Consider the following 8,256-nt stretch of genomic DNA (forward strand, 5'->3'; position numbering starts at 1 on the left):
ATGTGGAATTGGCATTAATAACCCATTTAAATGCACTGTTTCATTGATTTTGACAACTTATGAGTGTCCTGTGTCATATTTTAATAATTTGTTCTGGAGAAACTAACTTCTCAGAAATGACAGTGCAGGCTGCTTCAGCTCTGCCTCCTATTTTCCATGTGTCCTTGGATAAGTCCCTTCCTTTCTCTGCCTTATTTCTGGCTATATTAGTCAGAAATTGCAAACTAACCATCTCTGAGCTAAAGGTGTCTGACAGGTTTTGATTGGTCTGTACTTATTTTAAAGTTGATTAAAAATGGAGAGATTTTTATAAAACAATAGAGATTTCCAACTTCTTTTAAAAAATTGAAAAATTTATGCTGTCTACATTCCCTTATAGCAACAATCAATAGGAACTGTGTAAATATAGAATGCTTCCTTTAACTAGAGAGCATTTTCTAGTTTTCTGTAGTTCCTACGACTCCCTATTGCATCACTCTTACCTGCTTTACTTTTAGTGTTTTTCCACATTTTTCCTTGTAGACATTTGAGCCAGAGATCTAATCCATTATATATGATCTTTCATGTCCATTCAACTTCAACATTCAGTGATTCTATGTGAAGTAAGGAAAATATTGTAGTTACTACTGATACACATAAGAACATAAATATATCTAAAAAATGTTGAGTGAAAAAAACCTAGACACAAAAGAGTAAGTGATATCTTCTGAAGTTCTAGAGCAGTCAAATTCAGTCAATAGTGCTACAATTCTGAACAGTAATTACCTCTGGGATTGAGGGTTTTGAATGGGAAGAACCACAAAGAAACTTTCTGAGTATTGGTGATGTAAATATACAATATTTTGATCTGAGTGGCTGTCACATGAATATATGCATATGCAAAAAGTCACTGAAGATTTGTGTATTGTGTGGTGTGTGAATTGTACATTGTCTTTTAGGCAACACACTAATAAAACAATGGTGTTCAGTGATTCTCAAGTGCTAGTCTTCAAAAGGTGGCATCAGAATAATCTGAGTTTTACCCTTAAAAGCAGATTCCCAGGTCCCAGGGAATACCTACTGTTCCAGAATGAATAGAGGTAAAGCCTTGCAATCTATATTTTAAAGTACATGATTTCTACAAAAGAGCCAGATATGAGGACTTGTTCTTTTTCTGTGTCTGGTGCTTTTTTTTTTTTTTTTTTTTTAGTGAGAGGAGGGGTGATAGTGAGGCAGACTCCTGCATGTGCCCCAACCAGGATCCACCCAGCAAACCACATCTGGGGCTGATGCTCATGTATTGAGTTATTTTTATCCCCTGAGGTTGACATGCTCAGACCAACTGAGCCATCCTCAGGACCTGGGACCATCGACCTAATTGAGCCACTGGCTGTGGAAGACAAAAAGGGAGAGAAGAGGGAGGGGGGAGAAGCAGATAGTTGCTTTTTCTGTGTGCCCTGACTGGGAATCAAACCCAGGACTTCCATATGCCTGGCCGACGCTCTATTCACTGAGCCACTAGCCAGGGTTGTCTGGCACTTTTAAATCTACTTCTGAATGATTTAATTTTTTGGTGTGTAGTTGGGATGAAGAGAGGAGAAGGAACTCAAACCCATCAAAACCATTTTGAGCAAAGATTTGTTTCTGGCTTACTTAGACATATGCTTGTGGTTGGTGGAGAGGTGTGGTGTGTGTGTGTAGGGGATTGACTGGTGAAAGAATGCTGGTTTTAAAGAAAAAATAATTCTAATGCTTTTCCAAAGGTTCACAGGAAGGTCAGGACAATTTTATCAAGCTAACTAGATTATTTGAAGGCTAGAGAGTGAACTGATGGTCAAAATACTTAATTCATTCTAGGTTCTGAAAAATTGGTGGCAGGGTCTGTCTTCAGCACAATTTTGTCTTCTACCCTGCCTACCTGCTTTTGGATAACTTTCCCCTAAGTATTGGATAGCTTTACCTCTGGTATTCTGTAGAGCACAATCTCATCCTCTCCGGTGTAAGTCAGTGACTTTTCCTGCTTCTCTTCAAGGAAGAATTTATATTTTAAAAGGATTCTCAGAAAGCGATATTTAGTGTTTAACCCCATGATGACTCTTGGATGATTATGCTTCAAGATGGTAGCAGCAGGACAGCAGGAGAGATTTTTAGCATAAAACTAATTATGCTTGTTAAGACAGTTCAGAGTTTACACTTTGAGCTCACTTGCACTCAGAATAGACCTCAGTTTCTTCCTCTGTAAAATAAACATGTCCTGGGAGATAACACAAGGACACAGTACCAGAAAGTCCCAAAGTTGAGAATCTTAATACCCAAACCTAGATACAGCTTTGTGTATCCATTAAGGTAGAAATGAAGGTATATAATGTAGTTGATATATTTGCAAAAGCTTTGAACACTTACAGAGTAACTAAAACCTTTACTTTGCCATGTTTTTCCCTCCAAAAGAAATCAACTCAGGTGATATATTTGTCTGCTTAAGAAAGGATATGTGGGCCTTCGAATACATGTTGTTTCCGAAACTATTTTTTTACCTTATTTTCACTGTCTGAAAATTTGCCATTCTACATTTATCATTCCTCTTATACTAAGAAAAAAATATATTGTTTGCATTAACTATTGCCTCTGCATGAGTTTGTCTGGTGTCCTTCCAAAATTTATCTATTATATTAAATTTCTTCATATACCATAACCTCAGAATGTGACCTTATTTGGAAATAAGGTCTTTACAGACATAATTTGTTAAGATGAGTTCATACTGGATTAGCAGGGGCTCTAAATCTAATGACTGGTGTCCTGATTGGAAGACCATGTGAACATAAAGAAGCATAAACAAGGAAGGCCATGTGAAGGTGGAGGCAGGGATTGGAGTGAAGCAGTAACAAACCAAGGCATGCCAGGAACCACCAAAAACTAGAAGATTCAAAGACAGATTCCTCCCTAGAGCCTGTAGAAGAAAGATGGCCTTACAGACACCTTGATTTTGGACTAGAGGCCTTTAAAACTTTGAGAAAATAAATTTGTCAATATATTTCATTTATGTTATAGCAGTTCTAGGAAACTAATATTCCTCTTATACTAAATCCTGGAAGAGGGGACCCTGGGTGGGGCATTCTATGAAGTCATTGATGCTTCAGTGGGAAAGCACTGGATTGGGGATAAGTGCCACTAGAAAGAGTAAAAGGCCCTCGAAATCAGAGGAGGGAAAAGACAGCAACATTTTGCAAACTGTACAGCCAAAGACCAGCCATGTAAAGAATAATCTTAAAAAGCCTCATTCTGTTATTCCTATTGAGGCAAATTTTCTGTCCTATGTCAATATGGAGTCAACAGTGAGCAGTTGTTACCTTAGTTGAGTGCTCAGGAACTAGGAGTTGAAAACAACTTCCACACCCTTGAGACATGAGCCTTGCCCAATATTTTTTCCTCCCAAGAAATCATCACTTGTAAGTGGCCTGGCCTCAGGGTGATTTACACAAGACTAAAGAGTTTGGGAACAAGTAGGACAATGCACTCCATGTGGCCCCTATTTCTCTGTCTCAATCAGAATTGAAATTTTGCCATTATCTTTTTAAATAATCTTTTTAAGTCATTTTGGTTGTTTGTCTTTTTGAAAATTCATTTGGTTATTCATTTTTAACCTTCCTTTTTCTGGAATACCTTTCTAGAATTGCCTAAATTTGGCTATTTTTTTCTGCATCAAGTGATATTTTATTTCTTTCACAAATAGAGACATATATCTGAGTGTATTGCATCAATTCTGTATGTTGCTATTTTGGTACCCCTGTATGCAGTGTGGACTTTTGTTGACCTGGAGCATGGTATTTGAGGCAGATATATAATAAATGTAGAAATTCGCCACATAGTAGATTTGGTGGTGACTTGAAGGGTCGGTCAGAGATGTCCTTTCCTAATTCTGCAACAAAGAAAAAAAATAACTGCTTACTTAATTTTGCCTTTGATTGACCTGATAGCAATGCTCATTTACGTCCTTAGGTAGGCCTCACCTATTTTGTTCTCTGTTCCACACAATGTCCGTGAAATGATCATTTATGATAGTTATTGGAGAGCACAAATTAGTGTGCATTGTAGTCTTTATTTACATTATGATTCTTAAACCCATGTTCTTCTCGACTTACTGGGTTAAGAGTCAAAAACATGTTTTTTCACTGACTATGAATCTCACACTGGTAATTCTATCTTTGCAAAAATCCTATAATATCTTTTAGAGGGAATTGGCAATGTTTGTTTTTCTCTCCCAGCCTGACTTGACAAATTCCAAGTCTGAATGCATTGGGGAAATAAATTTAATGGGTACAGTACTAGTATTAAAAATAAAAGATCTCAGTTCTAGTGGTTATAAGGAGCAAATAGTTTGAAGATGTTATTTTCTATCATTTTCACTATTTAATGTTATCTTAATATTTACTTGTCTTCTCACTTATTACCTGTTTCTTCCAATAAAAGTAACCTCATTAGGACAGGAAATCTATCTTATTCTCCACTGTTTCTCTAGTGCCTAAAATGGTGTCTGGTACTTACTAGGAGCTCAAAAAATATTTGTGAAATGAATTAATATATTAATGACTCATATACTCTTATAGTTAGGGAAGCTGTAAAGGCCAAGTAACCTAGTGTCTCACTCAACATCCTCTGAACATCTTCGACAAACACTCATCCAGTACCGCCTTAAGACAGGGAGCTCACCATCTCCCTAGAAAGCTTGTTTTACTATTGCCTGAGCAGTATTTCTTAGGTTGAGTTCAAATCTCTCACTAAAAAGTTCACTTTGAGTCTTTATCCTGCCTTTTGAAGGCACACTGAATAAGTTCTAATTTTCACTCTAATGGCTCTTCAAGTTTGTGAGGACTATACTGATATTCTTCACAAATTTTCTCTATTTGAAACAGCCTCAGTTGCTTTAACCCTTTCTCACACGATATCTTTGAGTATCCTTTTATGACTATTTATTTTTGCCCCAACATTTTGGTTTGGCAAGTGTGCAGTGTGGTATAAGTAGCCTCTCCTTGCTCTACAGAAGTCCATTTATATCAGCAGTTCATGAATATATTCAACATGTTCCATATCTTACTGTCCTATGATTCATACCATATTTCACCCTTTTGTTCACAAAGACATCATTAGAGACAGTGTGAAATAATTTGCTAAAATCCAGATATATCAGGTCTACATTATTTCATTAATTTGCTTGTAGAACAACTATATCTAAAAATAAAATGAGGTTAATTGGCTTAGTAAAGCAATACCAGCTCTTCATACTTCCTACTCTTTTTGAATGATCATAATCTATGTGTTTGAGATGACTGATGCCAAAATGTTTAGGAAATTTAAAAGCAGTCAAGAACTTAAAAAATATCATTATAACTGTTATGAACTTTTAGAAAAAAAAATATATACACACATATGTATAGATAGATAGAATATTATGTGTAGGTGTTCTCTGTATTTCTGACAAGAACATAATGGAGAAATAGTTAATATTGTCAGTACTGACAATAAATCCTTATAATTAGACTTCTAAATTAGTGCTTAAGCAAGATGAGTAGAAGAAATACAAATTACCCTTGGTCTATTGTTTCATTATGTCAAGACACAGCCTCAAAGATATAACAATACATCTGGTCTTATTTGGAATGTTTTTAAACAATGATAAAAGACATTTTTTTTTCTTTTTTATCTCTCCAGTAAAACACGTATTCAAAGAATGTAGTCTGCAGGACATCTGGAGGATGACCTTCTATATTCAGAGTCTTTGCCACCCTCTCAACTTCTATTGTTCCAGGTAGCACTACATTTTCTTGTTTGTAAGAGTGAATAAAATGACAGTGTGTAAGTTCACTTTAGATATTTCTGTCTTTCTGAGATAGTAAAAATAAAATATTTTTGTACCTGAGGCACAGATTAATTATACATCTAGTCTTAACCTAAGAGATTCTCATCAAATTAAAGTATTTGAACTTATCAAAAACAGGGACTTTTAGAAATTGAAAAGAATTCAAATGCATTCTCTCTCTCTCTTCTGACACTTTCCCATCTCTTTTCTTCCGTCTTTCTTTCAAATCATGTTCTAGTTTTTTCTCCAAATTAAAATCTTTCCCTTCTTAGGCATTTGTCAATTTGATTAATAGGTTTCCTGACAGCTCAAAAATACTGATTCCTTAAGTATAGACTAAACATAAGCAATATTTCATTACTTGACTATAAAGGTTCAATATATCCTGTTTTCTTAAAGCTTGAATTTTAATAACATTAGTGTTCCTTGAGCTTAAATTTGGTCATTTTCATACTACTTTTGTAATATCTACAACATTTTAATCACTTTTATTATTAATTGCTTATATTTTTAAAAAATTGACTCTGAAATTTAATTTCCATTTTATCATTATTCTAAACATTAGATTTTTGTATCATGAATTGATGTGTTAGATAATGTTAAAAACAAAGAAAAGTTGTCTATGTACTATCAAAAATTATTTACAAAACACCAGTAGTATACATATATAACCAAATAGTCAGACACCTCTTGACATTACTTCCATAGCTTTAATTTCAAGCATGTCTGTCTGAATCAAATGACCTAAAATACTGTGTCCATGCTCAATTCTTCTATTTCTAAAAAAAAAAAAAAAACCAAAACGACAAATCAAACAAAAGCAAAACAACACAGTACTTCACTAACTTACAAGTATTAGTATTTTTTGTCTTGAATTATTATCATAAAAAGTAATTCATAATTTAAAGTAAGATTTCAAGATATACAAAGGTTTTGGTTTTTAGCAAAGATATATAGCAATTTTCTCAAAAACCTTTGAGATGGTTTAAAAGGGGTCATTACAAACAAAGAATATACTTTCAATGTACTGACCAGGTGAAATTTATGTCACTTAATGTTACCTACTGGATTATAGACTGATACAACATGACATTTATATATGATATTATATTTCAGATGAGAACTTAGGAAAAATCACAGTGAAGGTCTTCATGCTATTAATTGGTCCTAGAACATTGGACAATGAAGCTAGAGGTACAATAGAATAGATTAGTCGTATTCGTTTTTTAAAATGTATTAGAATTACCTGGAGGGTTTCTTTTCTTTTTTTTTTAATAATTTTATTTTTTTAATGGGGCGACATCAATAAATCAGGATACATATATTCAAAGATAACATGTCCAGGTTATCTTGTCGTTCAATTATGTTGTATACCCATCACCCAAGTCAGATTGTCCTCTGTCACCTTCTATCTAGTTTTCTTTTTTTTTTTTTTTTTTTTTTAATGAGAATTTTTTTTTCATTTTTATTTTATTTATTCATTTTAGAGAGGAGAGAGAGAGAGAGAGAGAGAGAGGGAGAGAGACAGGGGGGAGGAGCTGGAAGCATCAACTCCCATATGTGCCTTGACCAGGCAAGCCCAGGGTTTTGAACCGGCGACCTCAGCATTTCCAGGTCGACGCTTTATCCACTGCGCCACCACAGGTCAGGCCCTATCTAGTTTTCTTTGTGCCCCCCCTCCCCCTTTCCCTCTCCCTCTCCCTCCTCTCCCTCATAACCACCACACTCTTATCAATGTCTCTTAGTCTCACTTTTATGTCCCACCTACGTATGGAATAATGCAGTTTCTGGTTTTTTCTGATTTACTTATTTCACTTCCTATAATGTTATCAAGATCCCACCATTTTGCTGTAAATGATCCAATGCCATCATTTCTTATGGCTGAGTAGTATTCCATAGTGTATATGTGCCACATCTTCTTTATCCAGTCATCTATTGATGGGATTTTTGGTTGTTTCCATGTCCTGGCCACTGTGAACAATGCTGCAATGAACATGGGGCTGCATGTGTCTTTACGTAACAATGTTTCTGAGTTTTGGGGGTATATACCCAGTAGAGGGATTGCTGGGTCATAAGGTAGTTCTATTTTCAGTTTTTTGAGGAACCACCATACTTTCTTCCATAATGGTTGTACTACTTTACATTCCCACCAACAGTGTATGAGGGTTCCTTTTTCTCCAGAGCCTCTCCAACATTTGCTATTAGCTATCTTGTTAATAATAGCTAATCTAACAGGTGTGAGGTGGTATCTCATTGCAGTTTTGATTTGCATTTCCCTAATAACTAAAGAAGATGAGCATCTTTTCATATATCTGTTGGCCATTTGTATTTCTTCTTGGGAGAAGTGTCTGTTCATGTTGGAGGGTTTCTTAAAGCAGAAATTTCTGGGACCCACTCCCAGAGTTTCTGACTCTGTAGGTATG

This window comes from Saccopteryx leptura, chromosome X (assembly GCF_036850995.1).
Source record: "Saccopteryx leptura isolate mSacLep1 chromosome X, mSacLep1_pri_phased_curated, whole genome shotgun sequence".
NCBI lineage: Eukaryota > Metazoa > Chordata > Mammalia > Chiroptera > Emballonuridae > Saccopteryx > Saccopteryx leptura.